General features: G+C 49.0%; 1 long non-coding RNA gene across 1 annotated transcript; it reads left to right on the top strand.

Annotated features, from left to right (window-relative positions):
• Nucleotides 1-1,857: 1,857 nt before the first annotated feature.
• LOC104851309 lies at nt 1,858-25,192 on the top strand. Its single transcript, XR_002024845.2, has 4 exons — nt 1,858-2,224; nt 18,408-18,535; nt 20,844-20,890; nt 24,289-25,192. It is a non-coding gene; the product is annotated as an uncharacterized LOC104851309 (long non-coding RNA).
• The last annotated feature ends 1,661 nt before the right edge of the window (nt 25,193-26,853 follow it).

Below are 26,853 nucleotides of genomic sequence, written 5' to 3'. Positions count from 1 at the left end.
GCTGGTCATCATAACGAAGGTGCTATTTGGACATCTGTTCCTGGGAATTTCAAGTCCTGAGCCCTTAGCAATAGCTTCTGGGCGTCTAGCATTTCCCTTCTCAATGTATAGTTGTAGACCAGCAGCATCACTTGGGGGCTCCCTAAAAATGCACCCTCGGATCCACCCAAATTTAAGAACCAGAATTTGTATTTATTAACAAGAGCCTGGAATAATTCCCAGGAACATTCTCATTTGGGAATCACGTTTGAGCAGCCTCCATCCCCCTGCAGGGTGGGGTACACAGCCAGCCGTGACCTGACCTAGAACCCAGAGACCACTGGGTACAGAGCCAAGCCAACCCTTGTTTTGGAAATAACAGCCAAGAGATGTTGTCAACTGGGACAGGCTCAAGGACACAAAAATATATGGAGCAAAACTCAAGATCAAGGGCAGGGTGCTTTGCAGCAAACAGTACAGTCCCTGACCTTTCACTGTTCCACGCTTGAGCCCCTCCACAGAATTAACTTTGCAATCCATGGATGCTGGCACCATCAGCAAAACTGCTAGTCAGGTGGCCCTGATTCAATGACCTTGTCCTCTTCCCTCCCATGTGAAATGAGCATCTGTGGATGAACAAACAAGGGGCTTGGTGGCCAGGCCCTTGGGGCTGTGCCGGGTCTCAGCTGGTCAGAGTCCTGGGAAGCCCTGCTGTGGTCTCTCCTGCATGCTGATCATCCACCTCTTCCCAGGGCCCTCTGCCTCAGAGTGCCAGCAGGCCACCTTCCCGGACCTGAAATGTCAGGGTCTCCCATGAGCTGGCAGCACTGGATGGTGGCCGAGGCTGGAAGAACAAGACAAAAAGCTGCCCTCACCTTCCCGCCTAGGGTGGACCCCGTCCAGGCCCATGGCTGCCTCTCACGGGCCCTGCTGGCTGGGCGGTGGCTCTGGCAGGCCTCGAGCCCTGGCAGTTCTGAGTGTGTGTCACTGGTGTGGAAGCGTGAACACACTGTGGCTACTGGAAGCCAAGGAGATGGCCCTTTAGGGCAAAGGGAAGTGGGCCCATGGTGTTGGGAGGCCGAATCTCTGCACTCAGGAATCTCTGTAGAAAACGGGGAGTATCAAGTTTCAGGATCCGGAGAGGGATCAGGGCCCATGGTGCCTCCAAAGTCAACCACAAGCATCTGGCTCGAAGCATAAACTGATTGATTAAGGAGGAGACCAGCACTGCATCGAGGCTCTCCAGCCCCTCCCTTGATTACTGTTCTGGTGGCTACTGCTTCTCACTGAGGGCCACGGGTCTCTGCTCAGGGCTTCCCACACGTTCACTGCCCTTGGTGGGAAGCTGAGTGCTGGGACCAAAGCCCCAACCAGAGAGGGTTCCACACCTGCTGCTCGTGCCTACAGGCCCCCTCCGTGCCACACAGAACTGCTGTCCCCAAACTACGCTAAGCCAGTCAGTTGGGAGTCTCTTACTCAAGCTGACACAACAGCTAACTGTCACGATCACCATGACTGTGTTTCTCTACAGTGAGGCATTAGCAGCAGCAGGAGGCGAATTGGCTTGCACCCCAAGTCCTACCTCCTGCACTCAGTGACTGTGGGATCTTGGGTAATTCTGCCGAACTTCCTTCCTTTCTGATCCTGCATTTTAATATATTTATATTACATTACTAATTGGTTTTTTCATATTCATCTTTTTTAAAGTTCATCTCTGCCTATCTTTTCATAATTAAAATTATTTCATATAATCGTGTCACTTTCTTATTGAAATGCCCAAATGCGTTATTTTAAATTCTTTCTCAGATTTTTTTATTATTTTAATTTCATCCAAAGTGAAAAAAAGAAAAACCTATCCGCAATTAATTTATGGGCTGTTATCACTTAGCGAGGATGTTTCCATGTCTTTGGAACTAAGGCTGCAAATTCATTTAAAATGTGAGCCTTTTCTCTCTTCTCTTTTCCCCCGTTTCCTGCTTCCCTCGTCCAGGGCTCGGCAGGTCCTGTCGGCAGCCTTACTTCTTCCTAGCTGAGCTGAAGGTCGGTGGTACAGCTGCAGCTTCTGGGCCATGTGGGTGGAGCTGCTCCTCATTCTGCTGTGTCCTGGCCACTGCTCGCCTAGTCACGCCACATTCGCTCTGCCTTTAGCAAAGAGGGACTTTTCCGTGCTCTCTTGTCAGGAGTGGAAGACCCACCAACCCCAGGTCAGCCTCCCGCTGGCCCCGCTCCTGCCTCCTGGAAGCTGGTGAGTGTAGCTGCACCTAGCAGCCCAAGTCCTGCATCTCCTCCAGCTCCTGCCTGGCAGTGCCCAGCCAGCCACATTCTGCTGCAGGCCTCTCTTTTCTTTCTGTCTACAAAATGGATGCCCCCTACGCATGAGTACAGCCAGGCCTTACTGCATACTCAGTTTTCAGCTTATCGTCCACTCTGATGTGTTTTATGGCAGAATGGATGCCACATGTCCTATGCCAATCCTATTGTGACTAAGAGTGCTATTCTAATTTCCTAAGTAATGAATGATTGCTACAATAAACACAATTGTTACAATAAATGCATAGATAAAGGGCCATATCCAGTGGCTTTGATAACATGGACATCATTGGTGGCCTTGATCAGCATTGTCCCCACCTCTATTGGAGGCTGACACCAAGGTGCTGTGGGTTAAAGGAAAGTGAGACAGCGGCCACCAAGATAGGGGGGCCATTCAAAGACATTTACCTAGGAAAAGAAGGAAGGCGATTGTGGAAAGCTTCATTTTGTTGATTGAGAGAGATCCAGATATGTTTATGGTCAAAGGATAAAAAGCTGAATGAGGAGAGCAGTTGGGAGGCAGCTGAGAGGCAGATTCCAAATCACTGAGTACAAGCATAGCCTTTCGAGCATAGCCACTTAACTGTGTAAATTAATGTCCCTCTGTAAAATGGGGGCAATAGGATCTAGCTTTGGGACTGTTCAAAGGATTAAATAAGATGCCGTAGATGATGAATTCAGGACAGAGTGGGCACGTAGTATGCATGACTCCCCATCATGTTTATGGCTGAGCGTTCCATGGTTATTCTCATGTGCTGAGTAGGCTTGACCACAGTACCCAGACAATTGGTCAAACAGCTATTTTCTCTGTAAAGCAGGAAGCGACATCATATCCGGGCCTGAAGGGAGTCTGGCTGTAAGGGGTTGTGGGAAATCAGCGGTGCTGGTGTTCAGAAGGGTACCTAGGAGTATGAAGACCTTGATGATGTTGAAAGCCATGATCCAAAGTGCACTGATCCCCAGCTCCAGCAGGTCTGACATGGGAGGAGAGGACAGTTGGTCATACCCAGGGTCAGCACCTGCAGCAGCGGGAACAGCAAGTCTATTGACAAATGACAGCACTGGCAAGAGAATGATGCCTTGTTGTTAGGGTTCTCAATGCCTACCTATGCCTTGATACAAAAGGACAAGAATGAGGATTCTTGTGGAAGTTCAAAAGCTGTGTTTATCCTTGGACGGGCAAAATATTTCACGTCTACTCTGAGGTGTGGAGGCCCAGGCCCCGAGCTGATCTAGCCCAGGAGAACTGAATTACAAGCAGAGCTGCTTGCTCTGAAGAGTCCCTGAAGCAAAGGCCACAGACTTCCCACCAGCAAGATCCAGGTCTCAGAAAACTCAGGTCAGCAAACAGAAATCAAGTTCCCATCCCCGGGTTTGAACTCATGTGGCCATAGGTGAAAACTACCCAGAGACCACTGCTCCTGGGAAAGGTTTGGGGGGCAGCCTTTGGGACACTGGCATGACAACTCCTGGGTCCCCTGGGCACAAAAGTGGCTCCCAGGTGGGAAGTTGTTGTCTGGAAGAGCCCTGCTCTCTGTCTGTACCCGTTCCCTGTCCACTTCCACACTCTGGGCAGGCTCATCACCCGGGTCTTCATTTATCTTTGTCCTGGAGAGGCCTCAGGGCTTAGATGTGCCTGCCTGGTGACACTCTAGCTATAAGGGTCTGCTGCAGGGAACAAGACACCCACCCTCCTGCCTGGCCAACCACAGAGCTGCTGGGGGAAAGTGATTCACAGGTGGCTTTCTTGAGAGAAGGCTCTGAAAATTTGGCTGCTGTGCTAACATGGGAAAAGTGGTTAAATATTTTCTACACAGAGAGACCTAGGTTTGGATACTAGCTTTACCATGCCCATCATATCTGATAACCTTGATCTACCTAGAGCTGGGCTGGGGCTATAGACCCAGAGGTTGGTTTGCCTGTGTCGGTTTGCTCAAGACAGTTACTTTTCAGTGACTAAAACAAAGAAAGTAGTTTCTTGCATGGGTCCCTGACAAAGAAAGAACAGTGCACATAGTCATGTGTACCTTTTGGCTTGCAAAAGAAGAAAGGACCAATTGAGGAGACAAATCAATAAAAATGTGGAATGACTGTGACATTCCAGGGGTCCAAGGTCAAGGATGCAACAAAATCTGAGACAGCACCTAGGACTGGAACTACATGGGGGGGCTGTCACAACTGCCTCTTCCTTGTCCTCTCTGTGTACCTGCTCTGCTCTCTCTCCCCTGCAGCCTTCTCCGTGCCTCTGTCCACACAGTGAAACACAAGTCATCCAACAGCTCCTGGGCTTTCTTGCTATGGGGTTAGTCCCTACACTCCAGCTTGGAAACCATCGCAGAAAAGAAAGAGTGGGCTTTTCTCCCCATGCCCCAGGGAGCAATCCCGGGGAAGGGCCCTGATTCCTCACGGTGAGGGCAAAGGGAACTTCCCCTTCATCCTCTGGAATGAACTGACAACAGGCAGATGAGTAGGAAAAACCTGTGCAGATGTATTTAACATAGAGGGGGCAGAAATCGCAGGGAGGTGAGAATCCATGAACCCAGGGGGTTTAGATGCCCCTACACCTTTCTCTGCAAGGCAGGGGAAAGTGGGAAATGTGGGCATTTCTTTTTGAGAGGTAGTAAATGATTACTAGGGAGAATGAATGGGCTGAGAGGACAGACTGTAGTTCAATGAGTTTCTCTGGAAGAATGAACGGACCCAGAGAGGAATAATAACTTGTGATAAAGTCTGTCCAGCTGCGGTGACACTCTTGAGCTCTCTTTTCTGCCATTTGAGTTTAGTTAATGAAACCTCTGGGAAAGGCCTGAGAGCAATTGCTTTCCTTTTTGGCTGCTCTGGTCTTTAGACAGTCAGGGAAACAGCAGAGTCAAACCCCTCTGAGCATCTGTTGGTCTCCAGTGGCCTTTATCTAATATAATCCACATCCTGGATATCATAATTTGGAGTGAAATTCCCGAATGCCTCAATCTCTTCTCATCTGGCTGTTGTGGTTAAGGGGAGAAAGAGTTCAGACCAGCCAGGCCTGGGCCATGGGTGTATTAGCGGAAGATAGGACATGAAGGAGCTTGTAGAACAAAGAAGGAAAAATGGTGCTGACACCCTTGCAGGCTGATCCCCACCTGTTTCCCTAGTCCCAAAGATCTCACCCACCTTAGACACAGCAGGCACCAGGAGTCATCCCAGAAAGGGGAGGGGTGGTAACTATCTTGAAGAGAAACATACGAGCAGGCCCGTCTTCCACATATCCAGATGCCTCCTGGGCCTGACTCCCTGGCAGTTCGAACTCTGGGCAGGGTTGAGCCTCTGCTCAGGGCAGTGACATTGTTGATTTCACTTTTAACCCACACATTCTTCAGACCTAGCGATAGTAGGCTATACGTGTGAACAGTCCTTTCTGATTGGCCAACTAAGTTTTTCTAGTGTTTTTATATCATTTATTGTTAACTCTGTAGTCAGTATCCTGTAGTCAGACTTAATATCTACCACTTACAAAAGTGGAAAGTAATCAAAGGAAAAAAACCAAGACAAAACAAAAATGAAGCAGTAGGTAATAGAGCCTGTGAATAAGGAAACAAGTCATAGCCAAGAACTCTTTTGGTTGCAAGCAATAGAAAGGAAAGTGAAGTCAATTTAAGGAAAACATGTATGTAGTAACTCTAGAAACTGGAAATTCCTGAAATGGAGTTGATCTTAAGCATGGTGTGGATGCAAGAACTCGGCAATATTTTTTATCTCTCTGTGTCCATTTCTTAACCCAACTTTTCCTAGGATGTTAGGCTCACTTCCAATGCAAAAAAAAAGCAACTTCTATATGGCTTTAGAGCATGTGAGAGGAGAGAGTGAGGCTGATCACAGCAAGGTTCTTGCTTATATCAACTGCTGTCCGTAAGAAGTAAGCTCCTCTCTCCCAGCCCAGGCTCTTCTCCCAGAAGTCTGACTGATCTTGGAGTGGCATTTCCACCCCATGAACCCAGTACCACAGCCCAGGGGACCTGGCCTCTGGCCAGGGTGATGAGTAGCTCCAACAGACACACAGGGGATGGAGACTGTCCCCAATCTGAAGGGGAGCCGTTACCAGAATGATGTAGGTAAGGGCTGTTGGTGGTTCAAAAGAAGATACATACACAAGTCAAGTGTCTGGGCTAGCAGGACACCCAGCAAAGGCTTGGGCAGCATCACCAGCACTCGGGTTTGGATCGCTGCTGTGGGAGCTGACAGCAAGCAGCTCTAAGCTTTGGAAGGCAAAGTTGGTGGAGTGGGATCGTGTTGGGGTGACCCCTAAATCTGCCCTATCTCCTCCGTGTGCCAGCCCTGCACCCTAGACCACACTGCTTGATGTCGTCCATAAAGCAGAGATGACACTCTGCTTAACTTCACATGGCTGCCCGTGAATGAAATGAGGCTGTGTGTGTCAAAAGCATAGAACCATGCCTGGCACACAGCAGACCCTCACTAAGTGTTGCCTGCTGTTATTACTACTGCTGTTATCTCTGAACTCTCAGTACTTATCACAGTACTATACAATGCAGAGTAAAATCTGCGTTGAATGAATCAATGGACTGAACCCGTTATAACCTCATTTTCCTGTTCTACAATGAGAAAACTCCTCATCCCTCAGGGTGTGATAATAATTAAACGAGACGTACATCTAGCACGATGCCTGCTTAGGCAATTGATAGCGGCTTCTTTTCATCCTTGACCTTTCCCTTCCTCGGGCAGTCAAGGTCCTCCATACTTTTCTAAGTCCAGCCTCGAAGTTAAGCATGCTGCCCACCCAACTCAAATTGCTCTGCACCCTAATAAATGAAAAGAATTGTCTCATGAAAGAGAAAAGTTCAAGGCAGTACTGAACCCAGAGACTCAAATCTCAAATCCAGGGACCCTGTGTCCATAAGGTGGGAGGGTCAGGATGTAGCTCATGCTGCAGGCCTGGGTGCAATACCCAGTTCTACCAAAAAAAAGTAACATACCAGTGCTTCTCAGTGCTTCTCTTGCGATCATTCCTCTCCCTCGTCTCTGTCTTCCCCTCCCTCCCACTCCTGCTCCTCCTCCTCCTCCTTTTTCTTGAGTATTTGTGTTTCAGAGAGATTCTCTCCATAGTGGCCACCAATAGCTCCAGTTTCCTAATTTCCCTGTGCCTCGTCGATCTTGTCAGTGAAAGTGGGGTAACAATAGCTGCTACGTTGGCAGAGGAGAGAGTTGTTTGGAGTAATGTATTACTTAATATGTGCTGTCAAGTGACCAAATTACAATTTAACTTTAAAAAAATCCCAGCTTTTATTTTTCATTCATTCCATAAAAATAGAATAAGTGCTCCAGTGAGCTGAGCAGAGGAGAAAAAAACACTGAGGAAAGCAGAAACAAAAGAACAAAGCACCGATACAAGTGGGCGTTTTGGAGTTAATTTTCCTGATAAGATAGGGACAGCAAGAGGGAATGGTAGGAAAACTGCTTGGTGAGCATCAGGTTGCATTAGGCCACTGTCTTGTGTCAGGATAGGACTGAGGGGATTCCCCACAATGCCACGTGAAACTGGCCCATTGGGAATGTGGTGGTTATCTCTCCAGTCCTGATTCCCCACTTGCTTTGTCTGACTCAGGATCAAAGCAGGGTATATACATTGCATTTGATTGATGTGTCTGAATCTTAACCTCTAATCTCTAGGTTTCAACAATTATCAAGAAAGATAACTTTTATTTCACTTGTATCTACTCCCTCCCCCTTCACCATTTCCCCCAAATATTCTCGAATATTTTAGCAAACTTAATGTACTGTCATTGGAACGTTCATCTTTTTAGTGGATGCAAAATTAATTTTTTTCTTAAAAAGGGCTGTTAGTGGAAGCAATGAGTTTTCAACATCAATAGATAAATAAAAATATAATATATACACACAGTAGAATATTATTCAGCCCTAAAAAAGGAAACAGAATTTTGATACCAGCTACACCAAGGAATTCTGCAGACCTTATGCCAAGTGAAATAATAAGTCACAGAAAAGCACAAATATTGTGTGGTTCCTGAGAGAAACCTAAAGTAGTTGAATTCATAGAGACAGAAAGTAGAATGTGGACACCCAGAGGCTTCTGGGGAAGGTCGAGGGGAGGGAATTTTTGCCTAATAGGTGCAGAGTTTCAGCTGAGAAAGGATGAATTTTTGGAGATGGATGATAGGGATGGCTGTGCAATAGTGTGATGTCCTCAATGCCATGGAATGTGATGGATAAAAACGGTAAAAAGAATGGATGCTGTTGTATGTTTTACCTCAATGGAAAAACAGCTGTTAGATAAATCTGTGCTGTACAGGATGAGAGCCCAGACATTGGCCTGCCCACCACTTCACTCTTAGAGAGGATGGGAACAATTCCATCACAGGGCTGTGATTGTGAAAGAAAAAAGAGTGAACTGAGCTGGAATCCTGACCTCCAGCTGAGACAAACATTTTGTTAGCAGAGGCTCCGGGCTGGGCTGGTTGAAGCCAATGCTGAGGAGGAAGGGACAAAGGGGACAGAAAGAAGTCTACTATGTAACTCTGGCCTGCAAAGCTGCCTGAGACTCATCAGACCTGGGAAATGAGCTGCAACAGCAGCTAGCAAAGGCAAGTTCTTCCCAATGGGTAGAAAGGGGCACACAGTGTGTCCCAGGCAGCGCTGTTTGTTTGTTTTTGTTTGGGGCTGTACTAAGGATTGAACCTGGGGTCTTCACACCAAGCTACAGCTCCAGCCCCCCACCTTTAAAACTTTGAGACAGGGTTTCACTAAGTCACAAAGTTGTTCAGACTGGGCTTGAACTTAGCATCTTCCTGCCTCAGCCTCCCAAAGCAGGGATTCTAGGCCTGTGCCCCCAGGCCGTGACTTCACTGATTCTTTGGTAAAGCAAAATATTTGGAAGCCTTGCCCTGGACATGGTGGCCTCACCCCCTTCCCTTCGTGCCCATTGCTCAGGCAGATGTGGGCTGTCCTGCAGCGACTCAGATCCCTGGGGACAGGCAGGTCCTTCGGAAGGCACTGGGAACAGGAGCCCATAGAGAGGAGTGGTCACAGTGGAAAGGACGGGAGGGCAAGGGCTGGGCAGCAGGAGAGGCCTGTTGGTGCAAGTCCTAGCCCAACCTGTCCCTGTAAGGTTTGCGTGCCAGGGCCACACACGCATGTGCCTCGCGGGAGAGTGAGGCACTGTGCACTGCTTTCCTCCCCACTGTCCCAGAGGCTGGAAGGTCAAGTTGTCATAGGCCCAGAGCTGCCTTCTCCCCCTGGCTTGCCACGTCCAGAAGACACCAGCTGTGGTGCTTAGAGCCCTTCCCAGGGACTCACTGTACCTCTTGTGCTTTAAGGTACAGGAGGACCAGGTGTTGGTCTCCGTGCATCCCCTACCCTTGGCAGACATGGTGGGTCACCTCGGCCATTCCTCTTCGGCCTCCTCCTCAAGTCCCTGCATCAGCCTTTTTCCCGGGAAGGCGGTGTCTGCTGGGTACCGTCTGTGAAAGCAAGAGGTGATGAGAGGGACCAATGTGACTGCAGCTGCCACCCGCACAGACATAGGCAGCAGGCTGAGGCGGCCGTCCATCTGGTAAGACAAGGAGAGCAGAATGGAACTTGGGAGAGGGGTGTAAAAGGACCAAGCAGGTGGCTGCCAGCCTCGGGATCCTCCTAAAAGGAAAGGAGCAGAGCCCTTTGGATGAGAAACACCCTGAGCAGGTTGTGTGCTGTCCTTCCAGAAGATGTGTCCTTCCCCAGGACCCTTGAGTGGGTCCTTATTTGGTAAAAGGGTCTCTGGAGAGGTAATTAAGTTGGGGATCTTGAGCTGAGACCATCAACTCAAGGGAGCAGGGAGGACCCCAAATCTAAAGACAAATGTTTTTACAGGGGACAAGAAAGAGAGGGAACCTACCAGCCAAAGAATGCCAAGGTGTGGGCGGCACCCAAAGCTGGTATCAGAAATAAAGGCATATCTCCCCCAGAGCCTGCAGCAGGAAGCTACTCTGCCAAGGCCTTGATTTCTGACTCTCCCTCTGGAAGCCTGAGGGAATGCAATCTTGCTGTTCTCAGCCACAAAGTTGGGCTGGTATGGAAAGCCACTGCACTTTATGGTAGGTTATTTCTTATTCGTGGCCCCAAACCTAACTGTGACAACCTAGCAGAACCTAACATACTGTGGGCATCCAATAAATATTCAGCGAATGAACAGCCATGTGTGGTGGTGCATGCCTGTAATGTCAGTCAGGGAGGCTGAAGCAGGAGGGGTGCAAATTCAAGCCTAGCCTGGGTGGTTTAGTGACTTAGCAAGACCTTGCCTCAAATAAATAAAGAAAGAAACTGTTGTGGAAGGAACCGGTAATGACACACAGAGACACAGAAGTGGGTAAAACAAAAAACATTTACTTTGCTAGCAAAGAGCCAGCCTGCACCAAGGGTTGTGCCAGATGACTGACCCTGGGCTGGGTTAAAATCTGCCTTTTATAGGAGCTTTACAATCATGACCTCATTTTAGGTCATAAGACATTCCACAGTTCCCATCACAAATCATGGTTTCAATGCTAACCCAAATGTAGCATTTTCTTTTAGGATGTTTATCTTTAGCTATTCTAGCCCACAAGAGTGGGAGTCAGAGTTAGGAAACCAGAACTGGTGACATTCCTTTCATTTTAACTCCTTATAGTCATGTGATTTACAGAAAGTTTTAGGGCTCAGGACCTGGTGACTGTTATCTTAGCTTGAACATCTGATCTCATCCTGGAATGCGACTAAGCACCTCCTGTATCTGTTAATTTTTAACTGGGGCTACATGCTTTCAGGCATTAATGGTAAAACCTCAGGTATTTTGTTCGAAGAAACAAGCAAAGCAAATTACAGAAGCAAAAGTCAGTGGTTATTCTATATTTCCTTAACATTTTATAGGTTTCAGACTATTTACAGAAGTTCTCTGTATAAAAGCAAACAAACAAATAAAATAAAAAGGGCTCTGGGTAGGGGCCAGGGATTTAGCTCAGCGGTTCAGTGGCCTGCCTTGCAAGCTCGAGGACCCGAGTTCAATCCCTGGCACCCCCCCAAAAAAAAAGGGCTCTGGATGTGGCTTATTGTGAATTTCATGCGTTCAGTCCCCAGTACCACCCCCAATGTGGCCCATCAGTGCCCAATAAAGCTCACTTATACAGACGTGGTTTCATCTGTTCCTGCATGAGGCAGGAACTGGAAGAAGTGGAACCAAAGCTGCCCTCACCCAGGTGCAGAGGGGGTGTTCTGGGGAGGATGCTGTGCCGAAGGTGTGGAGCTGGGAGACCCAGGCCTGTTGAGGGCAGGGTGTGGCAGGTACAGAGTCCAGCCTGGTGGACAGAGTGTCAGAGAGAGGCAACTGGAAGGCAAATGGGGACCTGTTGCCATCCTGTGTGGCACTGGCCTTTGACCGGAGGTAATGGCTGTCGTCCAGGTTTTTAACCTGAGTGCACCATGATGGAAACTGCTCTAGGAAAATGCATCTGTTTTCATTAGCATTGACGCGGGCCTGCTGAGCCAACAAGGCATAGACAAATGGTCCACATACATCTTGGCATGGGTAGCAATTGTCCAAATGAACCACACATCGCACTGGCTGAGCTTCCGCTTGCTAAATGCCATCATTTATGATGACACAATGGGGCTCTGTGGAAATCAGCCAGAGAAACCATGAGCGCTGCCAGCAATGTATCCTCCCATGGAGACCTTGGCCCTCTGTGGCTGCCCCTCCTGGGGGCCAGCCATGCCTTTGGGTGAGGATTCCTGACCTCCGCTGCATGATTCCAGACCAGGACTTGCTTCCCACACTCTGCCTCTGGCCCATCCAGGCCCCGAGTGGCCATCTGTCTGCCTTCCACAGATCCTAGCCCTCTTCACTCAGATTCAGGCCTTAGCATCCGCCCACAATCCCAACACAAACGAAGAAGACCTCCCCCCAGGGCAGGGGTGGGAAGACAGGAAGAGCAGTGCCTGCCGGGCTCATCCCTGGAACCTCAGAATCTTCCTTCTCTAGGCTGATGACAACCCGGACTCACAGGACAGCACTGGGGACCAAGAGAGAGTGTCATGAGTGACATTACATGAGCCACAGACCCTACGCTCATAGAACTTGTGCTCTGGTAAAGAACAAGCTCCAGTTATCTTCATTCATGCAGGGCCAAAGTCCAGTCAAGTGAAGTGAAGTTGCCAGCCCCGGTTTCAGTACCCCTCACACTCTGTCACCTGTGCCACTTGATTTTGTTTCTGAATACATTGTTGCCTGAACTCAAAGCATGTCTGCCACTCGGCCCTCCCAAGTGATGGGGACCGGAACTCCTCAGAGTCCTGGGATAATAACATATACTGGTCGTGCCCTACAGGTCTCCGCCCAGATGCACACGCGGCACCCTGGACAGATCCCACAACACGGGACAGGCAGCCCGGAAAGCGACTCTACAGCAGACACCACTCTGGGTAGTTACCATAGCTCCTCTCAGTCCGTCCTGGCAAAATCCTGGGAGGCACTCAGCCTCCAGTGTCCTATCCTCAGGGTGGAGAAGGAGGCAGAAAGGCTCAGTAAACTTCCCAGGTCGTAGATACTCAGAGGAACCAGCAGTCAGCACGTACGTTCTCTCTGCCCTCCCCGCTCTCTTTCTCATACACACCTAGCAGCAAGATCAAGATCTTTAGCATCCTATCATCCTGCCTGTGAGCTGCCAGCTTGCTCTCTCTATTCCTGCTCATCCCCTCCACCTGTATTTTTTTCCACTGCTAGGAAATGAACCCAGGACCTTCATATTGAGTTTGCTCCCCAGCCCTTTGTTTATTTCTTATTTTGAGACAGAGTCTCACTAAATTGCTAAATTGCCCAGGCTAGGTTTGAAATCACCATCCTCCTGCCTCAGCCTCCCAGGAAACAGGGATTACAGGTGTGTACCACCGTGCCCTTTCAGCTACCCTGCTCTCCTTTGCATCCCAGGGGACCCTAATATCCAGGTTGTTTTTTCCCTGGCTCCTGGGGATGGGGGCATCTGGTAGAAAATTGGAGCCCAGGAGGAAAAGTGTGCCAGGTGTTTCTCCCTGTATCCCAGGGTGTCCACATCAGTCCCCTGGAGCCCATGCAGTGGCGGTGGCTCCTGTCTTCACTACAAATCCTCTGGCTGCCCCTCCTTTGGAGGCCAGCCCAAAGTCCTCCGTGCAGAGCCCTCTTCCCAGGGTGCCTCCAGCCCCAGGCAAGGCGTGATTTCCAGGGGCTGATGTTCTCCATACCTATAAAACCACGTGCATCTACTCAGTTCCTTCTGTCTGACAAGCCTAGCGTGGTTTCTGATTCTCTTGCCAGGCCCTGGCCAATAAGTCATTTATGTAAATTAAAAATAGTACATGCTGGAGGTAGAAAGCATGGGCCTGAGATCAGGATGCCCAGGGCGGAGGCCAAGTTCTGCCCCAAGCCATGTGCACCTGAGCTCTTCCTCATCTGTCTCGGACTTCGGCTTTCTGGCTTGTAATGTGGATGTGCACTGTCCCTCCAGCACACATATAATTTTCACAACCTTTTTGTTTTCCCACACATACTGCAAACGCAAGGATATCTATGTGTCACATAAAAGCAGTTGTCTATGGGGTAGACATGCACGGGAAGTTGTGGACTGACCAGGACAACTGGACACCTCCAATCTGAATTTGAGGTTCCCAGGATGGAGTCTTTGTGTCCTTCGTTCACGGGGACGCTAGCCAAGTTAGGGGGTAATGTCTGACTTAGACACAGCGCCCGCCACACAGGACACATGGAAGGGGGCGGGTCCGGGTGTCTGTCTAGAAGCCTGTCCCCGTCCAGTCCTGCGCCTGGAGAGAGGACCTCGGCGACAGAACCAGCCCTTCCAGCCCGCAGCACCTGGGAAACAAAGCAGGGTCGGGCACCAGGGCGCTTCCCCCGTCCACCAGCCCACGTGCTACCTTCCAGAAGGATGCCTTACACTCTCACCCCTGCTTCCGGAGCTAGGTGCTGGCTTTTAGTCAGTCCCTGTCCCTGCCCTGAGGACGGGTAGGAGGCAGCTCCGGCCGGCAAGGCTGCGCGCGCCATCTAGTGTCCGAATGGGGAACCGACTCTAAGCGCGCGCTCTGAGCCGGGATTTCCGGCTACTGCTCGAGCTCTCCAACTTCCATCTGTTTTTTTAAAAAACTTCATAGCTTGCCACTTTGCAAATATTGGGAAATCATTTTGCCTCGCTATCTTCAAGGAGTAACTCTCTTGAGCCCACTGCCAGTAGAACCCGCACAAGCTGCCAGGCAATTACCTAACCCCAAGGGGCTGTTACAAATTGGACTTTCTAGCCATTGAAATCCCCCCATCCGCATGCACAGAGCTGTAGGAAACTCAGGATGCGTATTTCATTTTTAGAATCCCTCGGGGCTACCTGAGTCTTCCCTAAGAGAAAAATCTCTCTCATGAGGTGTGAAGACATCTGCTTCCCAGAGTCCCCACCACTACTCTAAATAACAATTTCAATACCAGTTGTTGGTTCACGTTTAAAATTCAGAGCTTGGTTTTCTTTTCTCCTTAGAAGGGAAGAAAGGCTGGCTGTTTTAGGGCTCATCGAGCCCTAATTTCTCCACAATTCTGGATACATGGCTTTGCTGTTGCACCCTGTATTGGACTGATTGTTGCACCCACAACCAGCTGGATCTTGAAAAATCAACCTTGGCTGCAGCTGCTAGAAAGCGATCTTGATTTCTTTACAATCAGCTAATGTTTTCTTTGAAAAGGATAGAAAAAGAAGAGAAAAAAAATTCATGCAGTGAGTTAAGGTGCAAAACTGGGAAACTGGAAGTTGTTTTGATTTTATTTTGTGTGGGTTCATTTTTTATTCTGAAGACCAGAAAGGAAGACCAGAGACAAGCACTTGGGGTGAACACGAATGAATTCAGAAATATCAAAGCAGACAATCTTGACCTTGTGTGCAGAGAGAAAATAGGATGTTTTGTGTCTTTTCCATCAAAGACTTTATTGCTGTTTTGACCACCCCAAAATTGCCAGGAACACCTTTCTCTAATAGCACGGCCAATGATTTCATTTTGCCTTAAGGCCGCCGCCACTCAGCAGCTCCCAAGATTCTCCAGTTCCCCATGAACCCTGTGCCATGGGTGTGGGAGGCAGCAGAGGCCAAGGGAGGTGCAGGTAGTACTGGAAGTGGGAGAGATTTCCTCTCCCCTTTTCCAGGCCTTGGGAGCTCACCAACACGCTTGAAGGAATTGCCTTTTTGTTGTGTAGTGTAGCTGGGTTTTGACAGGCCTCTTCTGCTTTTCAGTAAGCTTCTCAATTCAAGCAATTTCACGGCTTCTTTTCTGCTGCTGAGGCCCATTTGCGGCAGCAAAGTTGTTAGACACTGCCGCAGGCTGAGAAGCTAAATTGCTAAGCAGCCTCACTTTGCGGTGGCTGGATTGGCTCTGGGGATTCCACTGGTGACCTGGGGACACTTCAGCCATAACGGGGCAATCGGGGCAGCTGGAGGGGGACAGTGTGCGCTGGTTAATTACCCGGCACAGATGGATGGCTGAGAGCTCTCTGTGTACTTACTTTCGATGAATTGGAATATCATAAAATAGACCTCATTCATTCATGTAACAAGCCTTTATTGAGAGCTGTGCAACAGCGCTGCTGAATGCAATTAGCTGATTAAAAGAGCTATGCAGAAGGGGGAAGAGAGTTCCAGGCAGAGGGAGCAGCGAGTCCAAGGTCTAAGTCATATGCTTGGTCTTTTCGAGGAAGAACGGGAAGGCAGTACAGCTAGCTGCAGGGCAGATGGTGAGGACAGGGCAGGGATGGGGCATGAGTCTTCTGGGACACAGAGGGGACTTTGGTTTGTTTGTATTTGTTCATTTATTTGTTTATATGGGGGAATCTTTGGTTTTAGGCTAAGTAAGTAAGAAGCTACTGTGAAGTTTGAAGACCATGGTGTTTCTAGCCCCATAGGGACCTGAAAATGTCGTAGCTACGAGGATGAAATCCCTCCTCTGCACCGTACCCAGCCAGTTTCACCGGTCTCTCTCCACTCCATCTGCATGGGCATCCACCACAGCGCTCTGATGCCAGCTCCTACCTACCCTTCAAGACCCAGCGTAGCTCTCACTTTCTTGGTTTTCCCAGGCTGAGAATTCCCCTCTGACGCAGAACGCCTTGGACCCAGTCCACTGCAGCAGGTCCACGCCATCTCTGTAAGGGCCTCTGTGCCTTCCCAGACTGGTGGTCCTCAAGGGGGAATCTGGTGCCAGGCACGGTCGGAAGCAGAGGAGGTTTGTTGAGGTCCCCTCGGATGAGTGAGGAAATGAACAGGCGAAGGAGAAATGGAAGAGTGCTAACCCATTAACTCCTGTCAGCCACCCTGGAGCATGAGCTTAGGCTGGGCACAGGCTGCCTGGGTTAATGCCCAGCCTGCGCTGACTACACCTAAGTGCAGTGGGCAATGTGCTGCCCTTTGATCTCCTCATACCTAGAAGAGGACCGATGGAGTTGATGAGCAGATTACACAAGTTAGTACATAAAGGCGCTTGGAGCGGGAGCCTAGCGCAGTAATCACTGGTAAGTGCCAGCATTACTAGTGTGGTGAGAGCCACCAGGAACGGGAACGGGAGGGGAAGGTGTCCAATGGGAAGTGGAAATCTCCCACCGCTGCTTCTCCCCCTGCGTTGCCCTCTGCTCTGAGCCCCCAGTGCCATTCATTCCTAAAAGGCCTACCTGGGAGGTGCTGGAGGGAACCACCTTCTCGTTAATTTCCCTGAAACACCAAGGGAAAGTCAAATTGCTTTATTTCCAAACCGTTCTTCACCTTCTACAGAAGGAACCGCTTAAGGGAGTTGGAATGAGGGTGGGCTTGGAGCCAGACACCTGGACTGGAGCTTGTGTGTGTGTGTGTGTGTGTGTGTGTGTGTGTGTGTGTCTGTGTGTGGTACGAGGGATCAAACTCAGGACCTTGCTCTTGCCAGGCAGGCGTCGGCACCACTGAGCTAAATCCCCGGCCCTGGACTGGAGCTTTTGATTTGCCACTTGTCTCGTAAGCGGCCGTGGGTAAGTGTCGTCACCTCTGAGTCAGCTGTAGAAAGAGACTGATGGTCAGAACCCTACCTTGGTGGCCGCAGTAGGCTTAGGCAATGGCTACTCACTCAGGCTATTCCAGCTCAGCTCCTGGCTCTGCCCTCTGTTGGCTACAGATCTGGATAAGCTACCTATCTCTCTGTGCCTCCATTTCCTCAACTAAAAATCAGGTAGTAATAGCTCCCAGCCTGTTGTGAGCGAGTGGAAGTATATCTTCTCCAAATTCATGTTTAAATCCTAAGCCCTAGTAACTCAGAATCTGACTATATAGAATACAGAGAAAGGGCCTTAAAAGAAGCGAGTAAGATAAAATAAGGCCAACAGGATAGGCCTAACCCAACAGGACTGGCGTTCTTATAGATGAGGCGATTAGGACGGGTAGATGGAGAGAAGGCCATGTGATGACCCGAGAAAGACGGCCATCTACAAGCAGGGAGACGGTTCTCAGAAGAAGCAGATCCTGCCAGCACCTTGATCTTGGACTTCTGAAACTGTGAGAAAATAGATTCCTGTTATCTAGGCCACTCAGGCTGTAGCCCTTTGTTATTGCCACCGACACAAACTGATACACACACCCCCAGATGGCTGTGGGGCTCCAGGGCTTTGAACATGGGTCAGCTCAGCTCGTCTTGGGAAAAGCTTTGGCCCATACAGGGTCTGCAGAGATATGCTGCCTTGGAAGGAATTCCCTTCTCTCAGCTCTACTCTGACACAATGTCTTTCCATATGTACTTTCTCTTTGCTTTTCAAAAAATAATTTTTGTGCTGTCTCCTTTGCCCCACACCATGAAATGTCCCCTTCCGGTTCCTGACTCATTTCCGGTCCCTGCCTTAGTGGCTGGGCCCCATTTCCGCTGTCTCAGTTCTGGCCCAGCCTAGGGCTGGGAGGTCAGCTGAGGGCTTCTGGGGCCTCCTTCCTCGGCCCCTTTCTCCTGGAGCTCGGCTGCAGACCTCACCACTTAGCCTCAGAAATCACGGCATGGCCGCCGTGTGTGGCATCTTCAGGCGCCGGGTGTCACATGTGGGAGGAGTAAAGCAGATGTTTCCCTACCTACAGGGAGCCTACAGTCTAATCAGCAGGAAGAGAACAGGACTGCTGACTAAAGAAATCCTTATCAAAGGCGCCATCTTAGTCACTTTCCTCGTTGCTGCGACAAAACACTTGACACCAGCCATTTAAAGGAGGTGAGGTTTATTTTGGTTCAGGAGTCAGAAGTTCCAGTCAGTATTTGGCAGGCGTACACACAGAAAGGGTATGACAGAAGGTTCTGGACAGAGGAAAGCTGCTCCAGTCATGGCAGCCAGGAACCAGTGAGAGGAGGGAGGAACCCAAGGGGACCCCATGCTCTTCCAGGCCCGATTCCAGTCACAATCCCAGTGACCTACTCGAACCAGGCCCATCTCCTAACAGCAAGTCAGGTGTGCACCCCGGTGTTAAATCATCTTCCAAAGGCCCGCCTCTGAGTACACGAGACCCTTGGGGGACATCTAGATATAAATCAGAACAGGCAGCACGAACGGGAAAGATGGCAGGTGTTGTGCTAGAGAGAAAGAGGTTCAGGGAAGGGCTGAGAAGGCACCCTACAGGCCGCTGAGGCCACAGTGTTGAAAAGGCCTGAGGAGGGAAGGGGCCAATGTGCTGAGGAACAAAGAGGCTGGAAGTCACAGAAGGAGCCAGGGCCCCCACCTGCCCTCCGTCCGCTGCCTGGTCCTCCTCCCCCTCCTTCCCTTCTCCCTCCTCTCCCAACACATGATTGTGGCATGGGCCTTGGGACAGTAGTAGATGGAGACATCTTGGGACAGATGCCTCCACTGTGCACCCTCTTCCTGATCTATGCAGGGGGGCAGCCATCATAGCAGTAGCCTACATGGTGCAGTTGTGAGAATGCAAACCGTTTATTTGTATCGGTAAAGTCCTCACACGTGGGAAGAGCTCTGTCATGTGATGTTTTCACCCCTCCCTAGCAGCACCACAGGTGACAGCCACTGAGCACCTACTCTGTGCCAGGTATCTGAAAGCTTTGTATGGGAGATCTCGCTTGGTCTACCTGACAGCCCTTCAGGACAGAACGGTCATAATTTCACTGAATTTTACATTTCTACCAGTTGGGAGGCGCTGTGGAGGAGACAGACACATTCTCCCTTGCACGGCTGATGGCAAAGCACAGAGCAGAAGGCATTTCCTCCAGTGCTCAGTGAGCAAGAAGCCAGTAGTGCTGGCAGCTTCCCTCAGGACGGCTTTCAGGGTGCACCACTCCTTTCTTCTCAGAAGAAGGGGACCGTGGGCCCCAGGGTGGAGCGTTATTGTCTCTGCAGAGCAGGCCCAGCTGAGGGTGCAGCAGTGCCAGTCAGGGCGAGTCCTGGCTGCCAAAACACTCAGCACCTGTCTCCCTGACAGAGCCTCCTGCCAAGCTCTCTGGGCCTTTCTGATTGGCCCCTGGGACCAAGGCCATCCCTGGATGCTTCAGTGAAGGCCACTCACCATGGAGCCTCTCTCTCCACTTCTTTGTGCTGGATCGCACGCAATTACTTTTGGCGGCAAGCAAGAATGACCGTAAGAAATAGTGGCTTAAATAAGATAGCTGTTCCTTTCTCACGTTAAAACCCAGTCAGCATTCCAGGGATGGGGAGGCACCTCCCCAAGCCTCGGGAGCCCACACTCCTTCCAGTTCCTGCCTGTCCATCCCCAGGTCCAGGATCAGCTTCCTGGTACAGCATTATACCTATCGTGCCAGACCTCATAGTCTTGTTCCTGGCAGAGGAAGAGGTATTTATCCACTGTCTTTTAAGGCACATCCCTAGAAGAGTCAAGTGACAGTTTTCCTTAGTTCCTGTTGGCCAAAATTTAAGCCAATATTCATACACAGCTGCAAAGCAGGTTGGAGAATGTGGCTTTTATTTGGAGCCTACCTAAAAATTATGGAATCTGTTTCTATGGGAGAGGAGAAAATGTATTTATTTTTACAGAACTATCTAATAATCTCAACCACACTTTCTCTCCCCCAAATTTTCCAACAGAAGAGAAATTAACATTTTCTGTAATATGCTAGGCATTGTAGACTTCACCATAAGGTAAGTCACTTGGCCACTGAACAAAAAGTGTAAACCAGTTGTGATGGTTTTAAGGCAGGAGATTAGGGCATAGGCTACTGGCTGGGCAAGAGGGTGTAACCTGACAGTCATGGAGATCCAGCACACTTGTACAGAATAACAAATCCTGAGCCCTGCATCACAGACCAATCGGCATATGCCATCGCCAATTCTTCTGGTGTGAAATCAAGCAGATTTTTGGCAGGATGACCTATATCTGATGATCTCAGCCTGAAGAACAGGGGGGTACAAAAGATGTCAGCCATTAACCTCGTGGCCACTGTGCTCTCTCTTTCTCAGTGGTCCATTCTAACTCTGCACAGCATGCTTCTTCCCCTACCTTTAATAAATGTAAAACCTTGCTACCTTTTTCACTTTTCCAATTCCTTTTTTTTTTTTTCAGAACTTCAGAAGGATCCTTGAAACAAGCCCATGGCCTCCCAGACTCTGGTAACAGTATGGTACTAGCACTTTTGGAGGTGAAGGCTGAAGGATAGAAAGCTTAAGCCCAGCCTGGGCAACATAGTAAGCTTACTGTGACTCTGTCTCAAAATAATAATAATTTTTAAAAGCTTAAAGGGCTGAAGTTGTAGCTCAGTGTGAAGGTGCTGGGTTCAATCCTTAGGACAGCAAAAATAAATAAATAAATAAACAAACAAACAAACTAAAGCAAGATAAAAAAGAAAAAGTGTGGACGAGTAGATAAGTGTAGGATTCCTCATTCTTACTTAGCCCTTTACAAACCAAGTAACTAAACCTCGGCTTTCTAATAAACAAAATGAGGATCATGACACCTCTATCTTTGGGTTGTCAAGAGAATTAAAGAAGGCAGATAAAGTTCCTGGCACATGGAGCTTGTCCTGAGCTTTTCCAAGATACTAGTTTTTCTGAGCTCTAATGTCCTCACTGACAAAATAAAGATCTGATGAGATCGTGATGAGAATTAAAGGAGACAATGGCTACAAAGTATTTAGCACAATGCTTAGTTCTTTAAAAACACAACAATTGTAGGATGCTATTATTCAAGGCTTTCAAAATTTCTACATCAAAATATGATTTTCAAAAAATAAATATTACTCATAAAATATACTAAGAATACATGTCAACGTGTTGTTATTCAAACTCATGAAATAATGAGGGAATCAGTAAAATGGCAAAGTTTACTTAATATTTGAAGTATTTGTAGGCAAAAGAAAAAAGAAGAAGCAAAGAAGAAAAGGGAGGCTAAAAGAATATTAGAATAAGGTTGCTAGGTTGGGTATAAAACTGGTTAATGGTCTACATGGCAATAAAACTATAGGTCATCTTTTCTACAGTAAGAAATCATTTCCATCTGTATAGGATGAACATCTGCATGCCCACAAGTAATTCTCAGGGTCTGGGTGCTATTCAGTAGTAAATAATGAAGCCAAATATAATTAGGTTCTCCTGGAGAAATAAAGAATTCTTGGTGAACCCAGATGCTCTGGCATGACTTTGAAATGGCATGCCTTGGACGTGCATGAAAACGTTACATTTAAAAACCCATATTTAATCCCAGTACAAAAAAGCACCCATAAATATGCAATCACATGTCAATCAAAAGTGAAAATAAGGTATGCAGTATATTTTCTTTGTTTCTTTCTTTTTTTTCTTTCTTTTGCAGTACAGGGGATTGAACCTAGGGCCTCCACACTGAGCTACATCCTCAGTCCTTTTTTAAATAGGGTCTTACTGAGTCACTAATGTATGACTCGTCTAGACTGGGTTCAAACTTGTAGTCCTCCAGCCTCAGCCTCCCAGAGTGAAAGGGTTATAGGTGTGTGCCATCATGCCTGGCTGGGAAGTCTTTCGTAGCAGAAAATAAGTCTCAATTCTTGAGAGACATTTGTCGATTTCCTCATGGTGACTTGAGGACCTAAAAGAACCATCCCTCTCCCTGAGTTCTCACTGGGGTTTGCAAGCAGGACAGGCTGGGAAAGAGGGCCAGACAGATCGATATTGACTTTATTATGTGTTTAGTCTGCTTTGTGTTGGTATAGCACAATACCTGAAGTGGGGTAACTTATAAAGTAAAGAGGTTTATTTGCCTTAAAAACTGTAGTGGCCAGAGAGCCCCGGTGTCCTGCTGAGGGCCTCAGACTTCGTCCCAAGCTGGCAGAGAGGCTGAAAAGGAACAGCTGCATGTAGGAGGAGCACGAGTACAAGAGAGTGGTGGGGACAGCGAGAGCCTGGTCCTGGCGGATGGAGTTCTGTGGGGACCCCTCCTGAGAGTTGAGGCCCATGAACCAGTCGGCCCCATGAGCCTCTCTGCTACACAGACCAGGCGCGTGAATTTGGAGTGCAGCGCTCCTCAGACCCGGAGAGCGGCTGTCCAGCCCTGGGGAGACTCACAACCAGGCCGAAAGACCCTGAGTCAGGCAGGCAAGGAGGTCTCAGAGATGGCCTAGGCCCACCCACGGGATGCCTGCAGCCAGGTCACTGTCACTGTTTTACAGACTCCAGGTTAAACACCTCACTCAAAGTCCCAGGGCCCGCAGGGGGAAGCCCCTGGAGTGTGCAAAGCCCATTGTCTTCCCCTGGCCACCTTGGCCTCTTTGCCTTTTCAGATCTGCCCTTCAGGACAAAAGGGCTGAGCCCACTCCTTTGTACTTTCCGCTCTCCTGTTAATTTGAACCAGCACTTTGCTTCTCGTGGAACGTTTTGCCTTTTAGTCCTAGTCTTTCTAAAATGGGAGGCAAGATGTTGACCTGGCTGAAGAATCAGTGGCCTGCAGCTGGAGTATGTGGTCCTGGCAGGCAGGGAACTTCCTCCTGTCCCTGAAAGCCCGACACCCTCAAAGCGAGAGGAGGAGGCCATCTCCAGCCAGTAAGCAGAAAGAGGTCTGAGCAGGTAGGGGACTGACTGCTTTAGCAGCCAGGTGTCGGCTCCTCTTACAAGCCGGTTAGGTTTTATGAGCAAATGTTGGCCTCCAGGCCCAAAGATGGAAGTAATAAGATCCTCTGAAATATTCAGACTTATAAGATTGGATGTGGCTTAATTGCCTGTGAAGAAGTTATTTCAAGGCCCACCCGGGTCTTTGTAGAGCCTGAGATCTTTCGTGATGCTGGAGGGTGCAGGAGAGAACAAGTTAAATTCAATAGCGCTCATTACTATACACTTTCAAATCATTTATTAGTGAAGCTCGGATGCCCGTGGCCTGGAAGAAAACACATTCTGTTTCACCCAGTGACTAAGTAACTCATAATCAGATGCGGTCTGTCTGCCTCTCTCTCCTGGCCACCTCTCTAGCTGGAGTCAGGCCCCTGACTTGACAGAGAAGCCTGGCTGTGCCTCCTTCCCACCACCTGCAGGACCCCTGCTCACACAGCCCCTCTGCAGGGCTCCTTGCCCCTCTTCTAACTTCTCAGGTCCCAGGAGAGGGGACAGCAGGGTAGCTCTCTCCAGCAGCATTCTTCCTCCTCCGCTTATTAGATATTTGTCGTATTTACCCTGTTTTGTTCCAGGCACTGGAAGGCGGCAGTTAACGAAATGGGCAGTCTCCAGCTCTCATGCAGTTTACATTCTGTTCCAATCCTGTAATCGAGGAGCAAGGGCTTTACACTAAGCTATTCACTTACTCAGCCAACAAACACTGTGAGCCTGCGCTGTGCCTGGTACTGTTGTGGGTGTGGAAATCAACAGGGACCAAGATAGACAAGTCCTTGCTCTCTGGAAGTTAACATTCTAAAAGGGTTAGACAATAACCAAATAAATAGAAGTATTAGGTGGTCAGAAATTCATGTAAGGACGTTGGCTCAGTCCGTTTTCTGCAGCTACATATACCATACACTGGAAACTTAGAAATAACAGAAACATTTGTCTCCCAGTTCTAGAGGCTGAGAAGTCTACAAGCCTGGCACTGGCATCTGTCAAAGGTCTCTGGGCTGCATCAGAACATGGTGAAGAGCAAGAGAGGATCTGCAAGATGGAGAGGAAACGGGCCAAACTCAATCATTTCTAGGAGCCTACTCCCGCTCCACTTTCTCCAAGGCTCTGCCTCTCTCCCCACCCCCATACTGGGATCGAACGCAGGTCCTGGAACTTGCAAGGCAGGCAGCAGAACCACTGAGCTAAATCCTCAGCCTTAAGGCCCTGCCTCTTAACTCACAATGACAAGTGAACTTCATCTTGAGTTTTGGAGGGACGGTCAGACCATAGCAATCATAAAAGGGACAGGCAGGTGATGGTACCAGCTTAGTCACAGCAGTCAGGGGAGCTCTCTAATGAGGCAGCACATGGGCAAAGAGCCAGAGGAGGTGGATGACAGTCACAGCCTGTGTGGATAAGGCCTCCCAGGTCCTGCAGATCTTGGCTTTGATCTTCACCTCCATTCTGCTGGATGGTAGGTAAGCTTCCATGATCTTGGCTTATGGATAAGAAGCAGGGTTTCAGAGGAGTGATCTGACATGAAGGAGAGTCTAAAGCCAGGATGTCCAACAGAGTCCAGAGTTCCCTATGTAGAACCAACAGGTTTTGTCCCAGAGCCTTGGTCTCTGGAGATCCAAAGCTCACAATGACACAGCACTTAAACTGCCTCTTCCTCTGCCCTCCACAAGCTGCCTAGCATCCTGACAAGACTCCTGGGACTCTAAATGCTAGCCCCTGGGTGTGAATCTCAAGTCTGCTCTTAGTAGCTGTGTATGACTTCAGGTAAGCTGCTTGACCTCTCTGGTAAGCTGCTTCCTCATGTGTAAAGTGGGGCTTTCACAGAAACTACTCTGAGAGCTGAAGGGAGGGTGAAATAGTGAACCAGCTGCTCACAGGAAACACTATGTGAGTGCCCCTGGCAGTACAGCTCTGCCTGTCCCAGTCATGTGTGTCTTATTGGCTGAAGCATGAGTTATGTGATGGCTTGGGCTGGGTCCCCTAAAAAGTTATACTCAGGTGCTAACTTGAGGTTCCCGTGAATGTGACTTTATTCGGAAATTAGGCCTTGGGAAATACAATCAAGTTAAGAAGGAGTCATACTCGGTTAGGGTGGGCATTCATCAAAAGCGACTGTGGCCCCCATAATAAGAAAAGAAGGGACACAGACAGAGCCACTAGAAGAAACCATGTAAAGACAGAGACAAGGGTGGAGTGATGCAGCCACTGGCCAAGGACCAACAAGGCCACATCAGAAGCCAAGCAGAAGCATTAGGCAGCTCCTCCACTGGAGCCTCAGAGGGAGCATGGCCCTTCTGACCCCTTGACTTCAGACATCTGGTCTCCAGAACTGTGAGAGAGCACATTCTGTTGCTTGAAGCCACATGGTTTGTGGGATGCTGTCACAGCAGCCCTGGGGCTCTGGATGGGCAGAGACAGTGGCATGAGCCCTTCAGGATCCTCAAATTTCTAACCTGTGGCTTTAATAATACAACTTCAAGGGGGCCTCTTCAGGCTGAGTCTGAGTCACAGGGTTGCCACAGATGCCTGGCTCAGAGAAAGTGAGATTTCATGACCTTTTCCGAACCTCATCTGAGCACTTACAAAGCCATCCATTTAAACAGATGAGATCAGAAATATGGGTCTTCACTGCCACTTATGTGGAACTCGGATTGTAAGATGCATGGGACAGAGAATCAGAGTGATGTGGCCAGAATTTGGTGTACTAGGCAGGAGGACCCACTCAAGACAGGAAGAAAAGTTTGTGGGCCCAGAGCCACAAGCTTTCAATAAAAATATCAGAACAGGCTAAAATGGAACTGCATGGGTAGATGCAGGATCACTGCTGCATGGATATTTCAGCAATATATTTCATCTTGAGGTAGAAGGGACTGAAAAATTCTGCTTGCATGTTATGGTGTTGGAGTAATAGCTTTGAAGGTGGGTAGATCCTGGGTTTAGTGCCGGCTTGTTGCCTCCGGGGAACGCCACCTCCAAACTCCCTCCGTGACTTTGGGCTTGTCTGCTTCTCCATAAAATGGAACAAAGAACTAACATCCAGGGCTCTAGAAGTGCAATAAAGTTGCTCAGCGTAGTGCCTCTGTTAGTCAGCTTCTTTATTGCTGTGGCCAAATACCTAAGATAAATAACTTGAGGGATGAAAGGTGCATTTGGTTCGCAGTTTCAGTCCATGGTCACTTGGCTCCCCTGTCTTGCTGTGAGGCACAGCATCATGACAGCAGGGTGTGGTGAAAGAAGCTGCTCACCTCATGGCAGCCAGGAAGCAGAGAGAGAGAGGCAGCAGTACAGGCCCCACAGTGACATTCCCACGGCCTCCTCCTTTCAACTAGGCCCCATCCCATTGTTTCCATTACCTTCCAACAATGCCCTCAAATTAGGATCCCATCAGCAGACTGATTCACTGGTGAAGTTGCCACCCTTGTGACCCACCTCTGAATACACGAGACTTCAGGGTACATTTTAGGTCCAGACCATCACAGTGTCCGACTCATTCCAAGTACAGAGAC

This window comes from Fukomys damarensis, unplaced genomic scaffold (assembly GCF_012274545.1).
Source record: "Fukomys damarensis isolate Sample0158 unplaced genomic scaffold, DMR_v1.0_HiC HiC_scaffold_35, whole genome shotgun sequence".
In the NCBI taxonomy this organism is placed as follows: Eukaryota; Metazoa; Chordata; class Mammalia; order Rodentia; family Bathyergidae; genus Fukomys; species Fukomys damarensis.
The sequence above is the reverse complement of the archived record's forward strand: the minus strand, read 5'-3'. Positions and strand labels throughout refer to the sequence as shown.